Source organism: Natrix helvetica (genome assembly GCF_964273705.1).
Source record: "Natrix helvetica genome assembly, chromosome: Z".
Lineage (NCBI taxonomy): Eukaryota > Metazoa > Chordata > Lepidosauria > Squamata > Natricidae > Natrix > Natrix helvetica.
Window position 1 is genome coordinate 109066542 of NC_138554.1, and position 17485 is coordinate 109084026.

The 17485-nt window shown below is 37.9% G+C and overlaps 1 long non-coding RNA gene across 1 annotated transcript in view; it reads right to left on the bottom strand.

Annotated features, from left to right (window-relative positions):
* Positions 1-4635: 4635 nt before the first annotated feature.
* LOC309382059 overlaps positions 4636-17485 on the bottom strand; it is a 138833-nt gene continuing 125983 nt past the window's right edge. The window contains exon 3 of the long non-coding RNA XR_014173624.1: positions 4636-4685. This is a non-coding gene — a long non-coding RNA (uncharacterized lncRNA). The remainder of the gene's footprint in view (positions 4686-17485) is intronic.

The following is a 17485-nucleotide window of genomic DNA, read 5'->3' on the forward strand; positions in this document are numbered from 1 at the left end:
CGAACACTTCCCGTCCACAGTAACTGAGGAACATGTTCTTCTTGTGGCCTTTAGAAAGGCCCATGAGATCGTTGGCTTTGAGGAAGCAGTCGAACCTCAGTATATACGAGTCCCAGTGCTTGGTGACTGGGTCATATGGAGTTGGTGGGGCGTGCATGGGCATTTTGTGTTCTGAGGGTGTTTTGAGTTTGCCGCTCAAAAATGGCTGCTCGAAGCTGTGCTGAGCTCCGGGCTGGATTTACTTGCTGGATTGCTACGCTCTTTTTGGTTTGCCTAGTTGCCTTCCAATCCCCCTTTGTTGCCAGTGTTAGATTGGGTAATGGAAAGGCACTCAGGCTAAAGGCAACAACAGCTCTTTATTGTAACAGAACAAGTATGTACAATCCAGCGAAGGTTGAGTCTGACAGCAGCCTTTTTATAGGGAGCTGTCAGACTCTTCGACCAATGAGATTAAATCTCTGTTCCCGCTGGAACAGAGGACCTTGGTGCAAACCACTATAACTGAAGCTAGTATCTAACAACATGAACGACAACAAAGTAGAGGTAGCCTAAGATGATGAAATGACATTATGAGAATACAGGCATATTAATCAATCAATGATAAAAGTAAAGCAATATCCTTCACTTAGTTTTATTTTCCTCTTTTTTGATCAGTTTAGGATTCAGTATATTGTATAGTCTAGAACAGGGATGTCAAACTCACGTCATCACAGTGGTATCATGTGACGTATCAGGACTTTTTCCCCCTTTGCTAAACTGGGTGTGGGTGTGACCAGTGCAAGACTCATTTGGTCCGCACATTTGACAGCCCTGGTCTAGAAGATGGCTTAATTCACTAATCAAGATATAGTGTAGAAACCTAGCATGAAAATCCTAGACCTAATACATCTGGAGTGCGGAAGATTGGGAAAGTCTTTACTTATCAGAAGACTTACCACCTTATTTATCACTTATCACCTACTTATCAGAAGATGCGAAGCATCTATTTTTATTGGTTTATGGGCCTAATCAATATTTTATTTCCACTTTTCCTAAGCACATGAGTTGTTTTCAGGGGTAGCAAAGGGCTTGTTAATTCAGTTTATTAGTTGTTCAATTTAATTCTTTAGACTGTATTTTTATCAATTTTACTGGTACAGAATTCTATTGATAACAAAGCAGCTTTTGAATAAACCAATTGATCAATTGGACTTGCTGCGACTGTTATAGCAAAAAAAATATGTGTATGTAATTCACCTTGCTGGTGTGACATGAAAGGTTCATAATGGTTAAAATATTATTGCCGCTCTAATTGTAACATAATCCACACTCCTGCTGTACATTTAAGCAAACAAATAATGATTATATAATAATCTCTAAAAAGTTTTAAATTTAATACATTTCAAAAGAACATACATAGAACTTTTCAGTTCTACACTGAGAAGGCCCAGTACTGATTGGTCCTTCCACAGGTTGTCCCAACTAAAAGTGGCCAGGAGAAAACAATTATAGGGCTGGGTTTCCCCTCTTATGCAATTATCACAGTAGACCTGAGTCTTCAAAATGTTTCCCTAACATTTCCTCAATCCCATAAAATATTGTTTACACTCACCTGCAACTATTACATTGTTAATGTGGAGAGAGCACCTGTCTCTTTTGTTTAGAATATAGGAATGTGTACATGCAATGCTCACTAGTCAAAAGTGTTCTGTCTTAAATATTCCTATCCGGGCAGCAAACACTAGATAGCAGCAAATTTCAGAGTGTTTTGTATCTCTTTGTTGCCATCTAATGGTTATTTGGGGGTTTGTAACATAAATAACTTCATCTATGAAAGCTGCCAAGAGTGAACATGGATGCTACTAGGCTGTTCCGAGTTCATAGTGCATACTGCTACTCCTGAAATGATGGCTAACTCAGGATCTGGGGAGATAAAAGAAGTAGTAGGAGCAACATATAGAACAATATTTATTACCTATCAACCTCGTTCTTGCCTTCCTTTCACACTTCTACACAGCACTAATTTATGCAAAATATCTGGACATTCACTGGATATGGGAACAAAAAGACAGGAAAAAAGATCAACTCTAATGACCATGAGATTTTTGCAGTCTGGATAGGATAGCTATAGAATGCAATCAAGTTTGTTGACGATACTGAGCAAGGAATAAACGGCACAAACAAGCCAAGGAGAGATTAGTTTTTTTTCTATATTTTTCCCTTATATTCTAACCACGGCATTTTGAATTTTTTGCTTTGTCTTTATTTTGGAAAATGAAATAAACTACTACTTTTTTCCCTACAGCAAAGACTTAAGGCAAACCCTGTTCTTCTCATGAGTAATTCCAACAAAAGAAGGCCTGTGGATTGACAAATGACTTTCAGATCTTTACATCAGGTATAATTTGGCACTAAGTACTAACATTTGAAAGCCAGATTTCTTATAACAGTGGCCTGTATAACAACAGACCCTTGGCAGGTTTGAAATACTGCAGCGACCTTTAATTTACAGAAATTATTACCAGCAAGAGAAAACAGGTTGGTCATGTGCACGCTTCAAACAGAAGGCTAGAAGTAAAAAGAAGAAAGAAAATATAGTTCAGAGTGTATATTCTCCAGCTTTGGCTCTGATCTGAAGCTGATTTTTACCTCTGCTCCAGCTGTTCAAACAGGTAACTGCTCAGAGGAACATAAGTAGTTTAATTTCTTTCGGCATCTCTCCAAAATACAAAATATAGTCTCTTCATATAATACCATCCCTTACATGTTGATTTTTTTAAAAAAAGGCCTGCAAAGTCATTTATATATGTATTAAATAATTATAAAATTGTTAGAAAAGGGTTTCACATTTGCTATTTACCCAATCTCTATTTTCCTTGTTCTTATATATTTCAATACACTGAATTGCTTCCAAAATTTGCAGTGGACAACTTGCAAGATCAACTTGTTCATTAAGTCACATCTTGTCCTCTATATATAGCAAAGTAGCAGTGAAAGTGTAGTTGGGAAACTATAGGTATGTTCAAACAGTCATCTAAAATAAAAAAAGTGCCCAAGTTTGGATTCCATCATATTTTATGGTAGTGCTTTCTTATCTGGTCATTTCCTTGCTGACTGGAAATTGTAAAATTTTCAGCACATATCTGGAAGTCAGCTAATAAAGATTGTTTAAAAAAACCTGCACTCTGCTGCCCATTTTCCTTGGTCTTCATCCAACAAAGAGAAGCACTAAGGGTGTTATGATGATAGTCTTCCAATATTTGAGGGGTTATCACAGAGAAGAGGGTTTTCAACCTACACTCCGAAGCATCCTTGGGTGGGACAAGAAGTAATTTACGGAAGCTAATCAAGGAGAGAAGCAACCTAGAACCAAGGAGAAATTTCCAGACAGTGATAACAATTAATCACTTCAATCAATTAAACTCTTCTGCAGAAATTGTGTTGCTCCATTTTTTATAAGAAGAGGTTGGATAGCCATATGTCTGGAATGGTATAATCCCTGAGCAGAGGATTAGATTAGAAGGCCTCCAGAGTCCATCTCAATTCTGTTATTCTGCAGTCTGAATTGTTTGAGATTGTGTCTTTATTATAATTGGCAGTGCTAAATTCTTTCCAGATAAAAACTGTGTGACATAGCATCACTTGAACTAAATCTTGGTGAGGGATCTTACAGAAAAGATTATTAATGGGATTAAATTAATTCAATATTTCTAAATATTAATTGAAAGGGAACAGGGGCATTTCAAGGTATTTTGAAAAATAATTATTTTGGACCCCTGTAAAAAGTGAATGCTTATACTATATTTTGTTGCATTTTAATTTACTTCTACCTCATAAAGCAACTATGACTTTCGTATTAAGTGCCTATTGGCTTCAATTTTCTTTGGTAATATTTTGCAGCAATGACGGATCTGCTAGGGTCATAGCAGCTGAAAGGGAGGGGGGAAGGATAAGGAAAACTATATAAATATTCTCAATAAATAAATAACAGTTGTCATTTCCCAAATCTGACAGTCTCTGTTTGCCTGTGCTTAAATTGAACGACATGCCATTTATCCTAATAGATGGGAATTTGTGTTTGCTGCATAGGAGAGAGGAGACTAATTCTTATTCACCTCAGCTGTGATCTCAGCCAGAGGCTTGAGTTCTAACAGGGTTTGGATGGATCAAATCTCTTTGGAAAATCTTGGTCAATTATAGAAGCCTTAGGCTAAAAGGAAGGTGCTTGTCTTTCTGTCTCTGTTTCTCTCTCTCTCTCTTTAAGGAAATTCACAAAACACTACATTCTCCTCCTATTCCTCATCTTACCAAACAAGCAAATGAATCCTTCATCTGTAGAATATCTGGGAATACCTCTTTCCCCTGTAATTTAACATGACTCAGTCTTGCATCCCGATAATACAAGTGGTGAGAAAGGCTCCTAATCCTATTGGCATACCCCCTTGTCAGCACCTCTTTATTTGGCTGCTTTAAAGGCTCAACATGTTTTGATTTACAATAAGCGCTGAGATAACTGCAGGTGCCCTCCAAAAGAAAGGTTAACTCACCTGAGATGATTTTCTTTTCTTCTGAACAAAGCAATACAAGAACAGGAAATGCAATTAATACAGGTGCTTCTCTGAAAGGTAGGAAATGTCACTTACCCCTGATATGACATAAATCCTCATTAAATAAGCAGGCCCCAATGGTTGGCTTTATCTTTTTTTCTGTAGAGAGGAAAGGATTTAGGTTGAAAACATATAAGCAGGCATGGCAAGCTTCAGATTTAGGAAAGCAAGGTATAATTTTTGCAAAGCTCCCTAATCGCTTGCAATATTGGGATTCAGAGACAATTATTATTCAAGGATGGACTTAGAAGAATTTAGATGATAGATTTCATCTTGTAGGACATTAAAGAAAGATTATACTTTGTCTAGATAAACATATTTTTCAAACTAAATTAATTAGATGCTTATTAATTTAGCAATAGCATAAAGGAAGAGAGATTTCCTCCATCTATTTCTTTCTACAAAAAGGTTACGTTCTTCAGTTCTTTTCACTTTTTAAATATTTGAAATGTGTTCAGAATTTATTAAAGAGTAGAAGTCCGAGACATGGATTGCAAGAATCAAAACAACCACAAAATAAACTCAAATATATTCAGAAAACTTTAACTTATGACTTTCATAGCTTTTTAAGAGCAGGATCCCTGGCTACAAAAATAGTTGACACCTTGTTAATATCATTTCGATGCCCAATAAATACATTTTTATTTTCTTTGGATATAAGGTTTTCTATGTTTTAAGTTTGCTTACTCTTTCATATCACTTGAATTGTTTTAACTTGTATATATTTTATATGGTTGTGCAGACTTTAAAAAGTGCTTTGCATCTTGGCTTTTTGAATTGTCATTGTGTTTATTTTATACAAAAAATAAGTTTTAACCAAATTATCATAACTTTATGCTTTTCTTAATATTTGACCATTCTATCAGTGCCATCCATGGTGGAAGGATGTGTGTGTGTGTGTGTGTGTGTGTGTGTGTGTAAGTGTGTGTGTGTGTGTGTGTGTATGTATGTATATGAATTTGTGTTACAACCCCTGGTATGCCCAAATATGGGAGGGAGCTCACTACTCCCTCTTTCTGTCGTTCGGCTCATTACAGAAGACCATCCAGGCAGAAAACCATATTTTTATTTTTAATGTTGCCTTTTTATATTTGTGTTGTATTTGTGCTGATAAATAAATAAAGGGAGACTAGTATAGATCTATTTCAAGCTATTTAGCTCTCATCAGCTAGCCATACCCTTACTGGGATTTGAACCAGGGCTGTATTACATATTAGGCAGTTGTATTAGCCACTAAGCCACAGGCTCTCCTCCTTACCAGGGAAATAGGTATGTATTTGTGTTACAACCCCTGGTATGCCCAAATATGGGAGGGAGCTCACTACTCCCTCTTTCTGTCATTCGGCTCATTACAGAAGACCATCCAGGCAGAAAACCATATTTTTATTTTTAATATTGCCTTTTTATATTTGTGTTGTATTTGTGCTGATAAATAAATAAAGAGAGACTAGTATAGATCTATTTCAAGCTATTTAGCTCTCATCAGCTAGCCATCTATACTAGTCTTCTCCCAGGCATTGGGTCAAATTATTTTGTGAATTAATCCTGAATGGTTGTCTTGTCATTTGAACTACCTCTGGTGTAATACGCTTCACTACACTGTATTATGTTTTATATTTTGCATCTGTTATTTATGTATGCCAATGATGGCTAACCTTTTTGTCGTTGTGTGCCAAAACCCACACCCATAATAAAAAGTGCATGTGATACCCCCCATGTGCCCCACCCCTTGCACATGCATGTGTGACACCCCATGCACCCCCACCCCCACACATGAATGCATGACACCCCCGTGCCCCATTTTGGGCCTACCAGACCTCTCCTGGGACCAGAAATGGGATGTTTGGGGGCACTCTCCCATCCCCCCTGCGAATGCACACGTGCCCCCCCCATGTGCATGCATCTCCTGCATGCGCTCCAACTCCCACACATTCATGGCAGAAACCCCAAAATCAGCTGGCTGGTGGGGATACGTGTGCATGCGCGGTGGAACTGAGCTAAGGCGACAACTCCCGTGCTGCCAGAGAGGGCTCTGCATGCTACCTGTGGCATGTGTGCCATAGGTTCTCCATCATGGATATATGCCGTACAAAGTTACATAGTGAATCCAATGGGAACTACATAAAGAAACAGTTTTTTTTCTGGCAATAGGGCTTTACTATCTGGTCTGAAAAACTCTTAATTATCGTTAGATGATAGCAAATTTGGATTTTTGTATCCTGAATTTTGCAACCAAGTCTGGTAGCCCTATTTGTTCTGCTCCCCACACCCCAACATTTTTTCAAATGGGACTTGGTATTCTCTAAGAGAACTTTCAAGCAGTTCATGAAAATTTATAGCTTGTAATAATTTTTGAACTTGGCAAATCCTGCCTTGCTATGAAATAGCTCCATCCTATACAAATACCGTTTTAAAGTTGTACAGGTTTAGCATCCATCTAGCATTGCTCTTCACCGTAATGCCTCCATTTTTTAAACTTAGCTACAATCACCCCTTGTCATTCTTCCTTTCTTTTATCATGTACTCCTTGCACTGGATATTTTAACTAGTCAACTAAAATGAAGTGATTCTCCTGTCTGTAAAATTTCTGCCATAATAAAGATTTTTAAAGTAAACAAAGTATTTAAAACTCTGCAGGGCTTTCTGTTGCTTTTAATGCTCAAGTTTAACGTAACTACTCTTTTATTGTTTAGAAGGGAAGGGCCAGGTGTCTGGGAGATTTGAGATCTCCCAGAGCTGTCTTCATTCCTTGATTCCAAACTATTTTATTCAGGAATAAATGGCAAGATTGAAAACCTGATTTTTCAATGAGTGTCCTATCAGTGGACCGATCCTTACACACTTCAGTATCATAGCTATTAGATCTCTTGGATGGTTAAGTAAACAGAAATACAAATAACACTTGGTCTGGGCTTGTACATGCAGTTTTTGTGCATTCAATTACAAAGGACAGGACAGATAAAAAAAATACAGTACATCTTTGTGTTGTAAAGTCCTATGCAGTCCTACAGTCATAGGAATATCAATGGATTTTCCCTGAGTGTGACCTTGCTTAGATCCAGACCTGGGTTTTTATTTCACAAAATTAAAAATATCCATCTAGGTATAAAATTATGTTGAACTGAGGTTGTGCTGTAAGAGAAGAAAGCACAAGGGCCTTCAACCTCATTTTGCTAGGAATAACCAGCTTCTGCTTAGAGATACCAGGGCATGGCCTAGCATAATGAGAAACAGATCATGGAATTCATAATTAAACTTTGGATTAGGCTTTAATTGCTTCCATCAGAACAGTGCACAAGGAGGAAAGCCAGGGTCCTCTCCTTTCAGGTGACAGCATAATTTTATGTTGCATATTTAGGTGATATGCAGAATAGTTTAGTGTGCATGCTAACCCTCCCCTCTTCTTCCTCATACCATCATAAAAAAATAAAATAAAATAAATAGACTTTTCCATTTAGGAAGAGAACCCTTGCTATCTGGCACCATGTAATTAGCATACATGAATGAAAAATGAGTTCCTGCTGGTCTGGCCTGCTATATAATATTTTTAAAGATTTTTTTTCACTTTAAAATGTTCACCTTATTTCTATTCATTTCATTAGAAGGGGGAGGAGGGATAGGTATACACATTCATGCAGACACATGCATTCTTCAGTATTTGTGCACTTACAGACATTTAAGTATATGTGCATATGAACACTTATTTATTTGTTAGGTTTACATCACATCTTTCTTTCAGGAGCTTCACGTTTCCCTACAATAGCAACTCAATGGAGAATGCTGGGTGACTAATCATTCTCTCAAGGGAACAGTAAAGGCTTTATAATTTGTTATATTTTAATGACTTTCTTCTTAGCCCTTCTCCAGAAAGATTCATAGCAAGCTCTAATGGACGAAATATTCTCCCACTGAATATTTAGAATAGAATAGAATAGAATAGAAAAGAATAGAGTTGGAAGGTGCCTTGGAGGTCTTCTAATCTAACCCCCTGCTTAGGCAGGAAATCCTACACCACTTCAGACAAAAGATCATCCAACATCTTCTTAAAAACTTCCAGTGTTAGAGCATTCACAACTTTTGGAGGCAAGTTGTTCCACTGATTAATTGTTCTAACTATCAGGAAATTTCTCCTTAGTTCTAAGTTGCTTCTCTCCTTGATTAGTTTCCACCCATTGCTTCTTGTCCTACCCTCAGATGCTTTGGAGAATAGCTTAACTCCCTCTTTGTAGCAGCTCCTGAGATATTGGAACACTGTTATCATGTCACCCTTAGTCCCTTCTTTTCATAAACTAGACATACTCAATTCCTGCAACCGTTCTTCATATGTTTTAGCCTCCAGTCCTCTAATCATCTTTGTTACTGTTCTCTGCACTCTTTCTAGAGTCTCCACATCTTTTCTACATCGTGGCAACCAAAACAGGATGCAGTATTTGCATATTTGGAGAATACCATATTGTGTAGCTTTATCCTAACCACTATGCCATATGTTAACTGAATATTTAGGAGAATAAATATAATAAAATCATAACTTAGTGCCGCAGATTGATGCTACTAGCATCCAAGGGGGCATAAGAAATGTGAGGAGGCATCAAAGCAAAGGTTGCTCCTTTGTATGTGTGCTTCAATTCACTATTCTAACTATCAACTTGCCTTGTTTGGCCCATGTACACTCACCATTGACTGATGCTCCCAAGCATGTTTTATAAATCAAGATATACGTATAACATTCTATTTATATATTCTTGATGTGTTCAATGTTGAATACTCGATATTTCACTGTAGTATATTGGGACATTCATTCTTCTATCTTTGGTAAGCACAATTAAAAAAAGATGCTAAGATCTTGGAAAGTATACAGAGAAGAGTAACAAAGATAATAAAGGCCTGGAAGTTAAATCCTTTTATCAATGGCTGAGAGAGCTAGGTATGTTCAGCCTATTGAAGAAAACGATTAGGGGAGATACATTAACTATCTTCCAGTACTTGAGGGACTGTCACAGAGAAGAAGGAACTGACTTATTCTCCATAGTACCAGAAAGCAGGAAAAGAGGTAATGGGTGGAAGCTTGTTAAATACAGACCCAACATCAAAGTAAGGAAAAAAAATCTGGCAATGAGAACAATTAATCAATGGAACAGCTTGCATCCCAGAGTTGTGTATGCTCCCTCACTGGAGGTTTTAAAAAATAAACTGGGATAGCATGAGACTTCTTCTATGAGCAGGACGTTGGACTAGAAGACCTCAAAGGTCCTTCCAGCCCATGACACTATGTTTTATAGATCTCTTTCACTTGAACTGTATGTATTTTGATATACTCACAATTTGCAATGCTTATATGTGAAGTATGAATCAATAAATGTTTTAAAGGGATTGTATTGTGCATGTACATTTGCCACCAAATCATGCTTTGATTCCCTACTTATCCATAAACATAGTATAACCACACTATAACATCTATGAAGCAGTCTCTGCTGCTTAGCCTCATTTTTATCTGATGAAACTTGCTGTCAAGCATCTTGTCCCATTCTTGATATTTTTAGCCTTGTGTTCCTATGCACAAGCACGGACCTTACACTCCCTCCTCTAAATTCTAAAAGATTTATTTGATTAGGACGACACACTAATCTGATGCAAACTTTTCTCACTTCCTAGCATCAATAGATTCAGCAATGTTTGGAGATGCAAAAATTAAATGGACAACAAATTACTGTACATGCAGTGGCATATGAACATGTCCCCTGGAAATGGTTAGAGAGGCATCCTTACAACAAAGCAAGAAGACTGCATGGATCAGATCATGGGTTTGTCTCAGTCTAGTTCTTCTACTCCTTTTGAAGAACTGCCCTCAGTATGATGATCTTAGTCAATGATAGTTGATCTTAGTCAAAATACTGAGAATGAAAAGCACTGGAATACATGACCAGCTTGCTGCAATGTAAATTCATGTCATTGACCCAAGAACTCAAAACACATAATCTACTCCCTAGCTCACCAGAAACTCAATTCCTAACCAACTTTTTCTGCTAAGTGTCAAAGGTAGTGTTTTCTGATTTGTGCTGGCTCAAACGGTGCTGCTGTCCAGTTTGCCTGCTGTGCTTCATTTCGTTGTGGGCAAACACTTCTGCTCCTATTGATTATTCTGCACTATGGCAGAGATACCTGACTTCCTTTGTCACTGACCTGCACAGTCATTCCCCCCCTCCCATTGTACAGCAATAGAATGTGAAATGAAGGTAACAGTGGAACTTTAACTCTGTCTTTGTTATTTATTTGAGCTATGAAATGGACAAGAGTTCTTCTACTTTCCCCTTCTAGCTGAAATGACAAATGGTAAAATGGTAGTCTTCTCTGTTTTGTTTTTCAAAATTTAGGAAAATAAAATAGCTCGGAAAGCTTCCAGACAGGAGCCATGATAAATGCCCTCCACAGAAACTCTCAGTTTATTATTTCAGAGCCAAACGAGAGGCAGGTTGAAATCAGGGATTTCTAAAATGCACTTCTTTTCCAGATATTTTAGGCGCAGAAATCCAGCAGCTTAATGCTACTGTGCAGAAACTTTAAGATAGCATTTGTGTCTGAAGATGAACAACTGGTAAAGATAATCTTATTTCTATAGATTACAGATGTCATTATTAAAGTGAACAATAGTTTAAAACTTCTTGGCTTTGATATCTTTTTCAAGCTGAGCAGTTTCAAGCAGATCTTAAGCCAATTTTTTTTAAAGAGTTAGCTATATCTCCTAGCTTTGCATATGACACCAAACTAGGAAAAATAGGCAACACTTCTAGGCGCAAGACCTAGAAAAATCTAGACAGACTAGTAGCCCAACAAAGTTCCGGGAAGGTTTTATATTTTACATTTAGGCAAGAAAAAGCAAGCCTACAGTTATAGAATAGGTGGCTCAACAGTAGTAACTATGAGGAGGATCTAGAAGTCGTAATGGACAACCACTTAAGTATGAACCAGCAGCGTGCCTGCACTTACCAAAAAACAAAACAACCAAACACCAATGCAGCCCTTGATTGCATCAACAGAGGAATAGTATCAAGATCATATGAAGCATTAGTACCAGTATATATTTCTTTAGTAAAATGACATTTGAAATATGGCAAACAACTTTGATTGGAAATTGATACTAAATCTTTAGAAAGAGTGCAGAGAAGAGCAACAAATATTATTAGGGAGCTGGAGGTTAAAACATTTGATAACAGTTGCAGGAACTGGTTATGTCCAGTTTAACGAAGACAAGGCCAGGGATGACTATCATGTCTTCAAATATTTTAGGGGCTGACACAAAGAAAGAGACAATCTATTCTCTAGAGCACCTGAGATCAAGACAAGAAGTAACAGATGGAAATTTATTAAAGAGAGATCCAACCTAGAACTAAAAAGAAATTTCCAACCAGTTAGAACAAAGTCGTGACTGCTCCATCACTGGAGGTTTTTAAGAAGGGATTGTGCAGCCATTTATCAAGAACAATATAGGATCTCTTGCTTGGTCAATACTTTTTAATTATATCTTAATGTCAGTACTTTTTAACATATTGTAAAAACTAATGTGTATTGCTGGTCTTTGACCGTAATAAAGATTTATACTTATACTTGCTTGGTCAAGGGACTGAATTAGAAGGTCCCATCCAAATCTGTTATTCTATTAGTTGAATGAAAAGGAACAAATGATGCTTGTTAATTGAAATGAGTATACACATATATAAAGATTTTAGGGAGGAAATCCTCAATATATGTAATTTTTTTAATATTAAAAATAAAAATGTTCAACTGGTTTTTCTTAATATCTTATAGAATCATATTTTTTTCTGCCATTGATATTATACTTTTCTGTGATATTATACTTCAAACATAATGTATCATTTTAAAAACTTGTGCAGTCAGTATCAAATAAGAATTGCATTTGCTAAGGTCCAGTGAGTGGTTGTGTTATTTCATCAGTTGAGACAACTTCAGTATGTAAAAACTCCAATGAGAGAAAAGCCAGCCTGTTAGCAGAAAGGTATGAGAATATTAAAAAATAAAATCCACCATATGGTTTTCCATGGGCAGTTTTGATTTGTGTTATCCGTTTCAAAAGTCTTCTTTAGCAACCTATCATGATGATGGATTTTAGAGAACTTTTTGTGTAACATTCTTGGCCACTTAAAAATCACCAATAAGATTATGAGAACTGAAAAAGAACTATCATGCTGTATTGGACATTATAGATCTACATTCTGTGCCATGGCAGCCAACAACTACTTAATATTTATAGACACCCCAGAAGAGGACACGAGCACAGAAGCACTTTCTGGGTTTCTCTACTTTGTTATTAACTGATCCAATCCCTAGTAAGGTTGCACAGTGCTCTGGCTCTGAACACAAAACAGAGTGAACAAGGGTGCAAATGTGGAATCTACATTTCTTGAACACATTAAAAACTTTTGGAACCAGAGGATGTTGCATGAGCCAAAGCATGTGTCTTGTTTTTTTCCCCTAGTAGTCAACTTTCCTTAGAACTGAGAGAGGGAGAATTAACAAAAATGTCTGAAGAAAATCTGCCTTTCAATTTTATTTCTGCTTGGTGAGGTAGACTTTAATATTTTCCATAGCTAGGATCCTCACAGAGTAGAAGCATCTCTCATATGTTAACTGCAATGTATAATTAGATCATAAGGTCATCTATAATGCATCTGCGGAATGTCATGTCGCTAGATAAAGGCAACCTTTTTATATAAATGGCACTTATGCAAAACCGTGGTCCACAGGTTATTGACATTTTATAATGTCATCCTTAGGGCCCTTGTGATTTCTATGATGTATACTTTCCATTCTCAAATAAAGAATTGCTAGTTTTGAAGCCTAATGAAAACCTTGATTCTTTAGTTCAATTTGATTCATACATGGCTACAAAACACCAAAGCCAAATGGAATTATAAAAATGTCATTCTAAAAAAACCCAAAGCAAAACATATTTAATACCCTGGATTGAGTTCTCTGAACTTCAAAGAAACAATAAATTATAATTTAGGTAAATCACTAATGGGTCACCTAGTATGAATCAGTGCAAAACTAGTATTTCTGAAGAATCATCTTAACAAGCTCTGGCACACATTAATATATTCTTTTACAGTTTTGTGAAGGCCTGAAACTACATTTCTTTAAAAGGGCATGATAGAGACATAAAGGCAGCAACACAGGGATTGTTGTATTGGCAACCATAGGCCGTTAGTAGACTTTACATCATATGCACCAGGATGTCATTTACACAAACACAATATATCAGTACCTAAATTCCTCAACTTGCATATGGTCATCATAACAAGAATAAAGTTCACAAGTTGCCAATAATCAGCTTCCTTCTGCATCTACTAAGTTCTAATCACAAATATGTGAGCTTCTTTTCTAAAGAAAATATATTTCAGTTTGCATGTAGCTGCCAGGCAGATACGTTTTCTTAAAAGCAAAACAGCTTCAAGGGGAAATAATTTAAAAGAAAAGCATGTGAAATTTAAGTTTTGGTAGACTTTAAAAGTTGTGAATGTGTGTGTCACTGAGGTTTCTTGTTAACAGCAGACTGAGAAAATATTCCAGTTTTTAGCCACAGTTTTTTCCATTATGGTGAATTGTTCTGCTTAGTGGTTCCGATTTATTAATTTGCATTTAGCCATCAATATTAACATCTCTAGAATGCATGCAATGTATATTTTTGTACTCTTCTCTGGCACTGGTGTTTGAAGTAGCCACTGAGCTACTAAAATAGAAATGCGATAGTTTCTCTGCTACTGTTGCTTTTGCATGGACAGGGAGACCGCTTTCTTTGGAATTGCAACCATTTTGGTGTTGCCATGACAACTCATAGTAGTTGCTTCCTTACTGTTGTATGTGCTAACAATACTCTGAGGATCCTTCCACTCAGCAGGAAAAAGAATCCATAGAATGACTATATTCATGAAAACTGTGTTGCATTCAGGTGGGTCTCGGCAGGTGGAAGCAACCTGGCCAGTTTTGCCTGAGCTCAGAAACTAAATAGGACTCGGACCGATCAGCATTTGGTAGAAAACCTCCCAGGGTAGCTGGGCTGTAGGCTAGACTGGGAAGAAGAAGAAACAAATTGAAAGAAAATAATGTCCGTGGTGTGGTCATGCGAAATGCAAAAGTGAGTTCAGCTACCAGGAATCAATGCAATTCAAACAACCTGACTTTATTCAAAAAGAATAAAGTGTTTGGGTATGTTCCCTTTAGGACAGCTTTGCTAGCTGGGGAATTCTGGGAGTTGAAGTCTTCCAGGCTTAATGTTGCCAAGGTTGAAGACCCCGGCTTTAGGATAACTCATCAACATAAGATAATAAAGTAAAATAAAATATCGTCCCCTTTTCCAATGCATATAAAAGGGGGAGGGTTCAACTCTACAGCCCAGATCTCACACCAACATCTCCAGACCTTGACAAAACATTGTGTTAGAAGAACCTGACAATACATTAAAATAATTTGACTTTTGCAGCGTCCTGATTTATTAAAAAAATCCATGAACACAATTCTTTAAGTTTGATATTTTCTATTATTTTATTCAACATCCATTTCATGCATTAAAATTGGGTTTCCCAGTGAAGTTTGTCCCAAACACTGCTTAATTTTTTCATTTGAGCCTTTTGTACTTGAAGTAATTTAGGATCAATACAATACAATAGTAGAGTTGGAAGGGACCTTGGGGATCTTCTAGTCCAACCCCATGACTAGGCAGGAAACCTTATACCGTTTCAGACAGATGGCTATCCAACATCATCTTAAAGACTTCCAGTGTTGGGGCATTCACAACTTCTGGAGGCAAGCTGTTCCACTGATTAATTGTTCTAACTGTCAGGAAGTTTCTCCTCAGTTCTAAGTTGCTTCTCTCCTTGATTAGTTTCCACCAATTGCTTCTTATTCTAACCTCAGGTGCCTTGGAGAATAGTTTGATTCCCTCTTCTTTGTGGCAACCCCTGAGATATTGGAACAATGCTATCATGTCTCCCCTAGTCCTTCTTTCTCTTAAGCTAGACATACCCAGTTCCTGCAACCGTTCTTCATATGTTTTAGTCTCCAGTCCCCTAATCATCTTTGTTGCTCTTCTCTGCACTCTTTCTAGAGTCTCCACATCTTTTTTACATTGTGGCGACCAGAACTGAATGCAGTATTCCAAGTGTGGCCTTACCAAGGCATTATAAAGTGGTATTAACACTTCACGTGATCTTGATTCTATCTCTCTGTTCTGATTCTATCCCTCTATCCCTTTGTTATTGCATCAAATGCAATAACAAAAAAAAGGCCAAATTAAAATTTATTTTCAGACTTGGTTGACATAACTTCTGATAAGAAATATGTAAGCTTCAGATAATGGTATATGATTTATGTCACTTATAACATGTATATATGCTTTATTAAAATTATGGTATTAAATTGATAGAAATAAAAATTGGAGGGTTCCGGTTCCGGCGGCCGACGGCGACGGGCAGCTCCTTGCCCGCTCCGGCTCCCCGGTGGGCTTCCCCACTCCTTGGGGGGCACAGGACACCCCGCAGAGGGGTGTCCTGCGGAGGACTCCTGCAGCGGCGGCGGCCGGCGGGAGGTCTCTCGCGCGCCCAAGGCACTGGGGAGCAAACTCGGAGGGTGCTTTGCGTTTCTGCGCCTCGCGCCTCGCTACAAGCTGACTGGAGAATGTAACAATAGAAGGAAGCAGCTGCAGTGCGGTGAGGTTGCTTCTCTCTTCATTCCCTACTCTGCACGGAAGAATTACTCAGCTTTTTAAAATCTTAACTTTCGGAGCATTTTGGAGGCGCGGCTGGAGGGAGGGGGTTTTCCCCCCCCTTGGACAAGTGGCGAGGAACAATTCTGCTCTCAGCCCCCGGGGAAGGAGGAGGGGGGAGAGCCAACAAATGAAGCCTCACCCAGGCTAAAATGATTTTCTCTTCAATTTAATTCTACATATCACTGATGATTTGAGGACTTTTGGAACTTTTAAAACTTTGTTATGCCTCTGTGCCCAAAACTGGCAGGGCAAGATGGCACACTTCCGTTGTCTTTATGAACTGTGAAACCTGACTCCACCTTTAAAATTCAGGCTTCCGGTCTTTGTCTCCGTGTCTCCCAGAGGAATCTCTTGTGGATTGGTATTTTTTAAACTTTCTAGGGGAAACTTTCTATCTATTGCCAGACTTATTAGAGAGACTCTCTTCTGCCTGGTTCTTCTGCTCCCGAAACTCACCTGGCTACCCTTCTTTTCTAACTGTCTATCTTATACATGGACTGAACTTCTAACGTTATAAATGATGCCACCCAAAAGACCACCTCCTGGAAAACCCGGCTTTGCCACTTCTGCTCCAACATCTGCAACATCCAGTCCAGCCACACAGTCAAAGATAACAGAACTGATGCAACCTAAGACTACAGAGATGGACTTTCAACAAATGCTTCAACAAATTTTACAGGGCCAGGAGGAAATCAAGAAACAGCTAAGGGAAATGAAAGATGAAATTAAAGAAAATCAAGCCCAAATATATAAGAACTCACAAAGACTGAATCTTGTGGAAGGGGGGGTGGAGGAGGTGAGGGGGGGTAGAAGCTGTGCAGAAAGGGAACAAAGATCTTGACACCCAACAGATGAAAATAGAATTTGAGAGAATGTCCTATTACCTTAGATTTCAAAATGTTATAGAAGAAGATGGGGAAAACATAAGGGACATCATGACAAACATCCTGGCTGACTACACACACAAAGAAAAACAACAGATGGGGTGGGATATAGACCTGGTTTATAGAGTGAACTCAGCCTATGCTAGAACACACAATGTACCCAGGGAGGTTCACATTAAATTTCTTAGAAAAAGCACAAGAGATGAAATTCTGGGTGTACAAAGGGGGCAAGCATT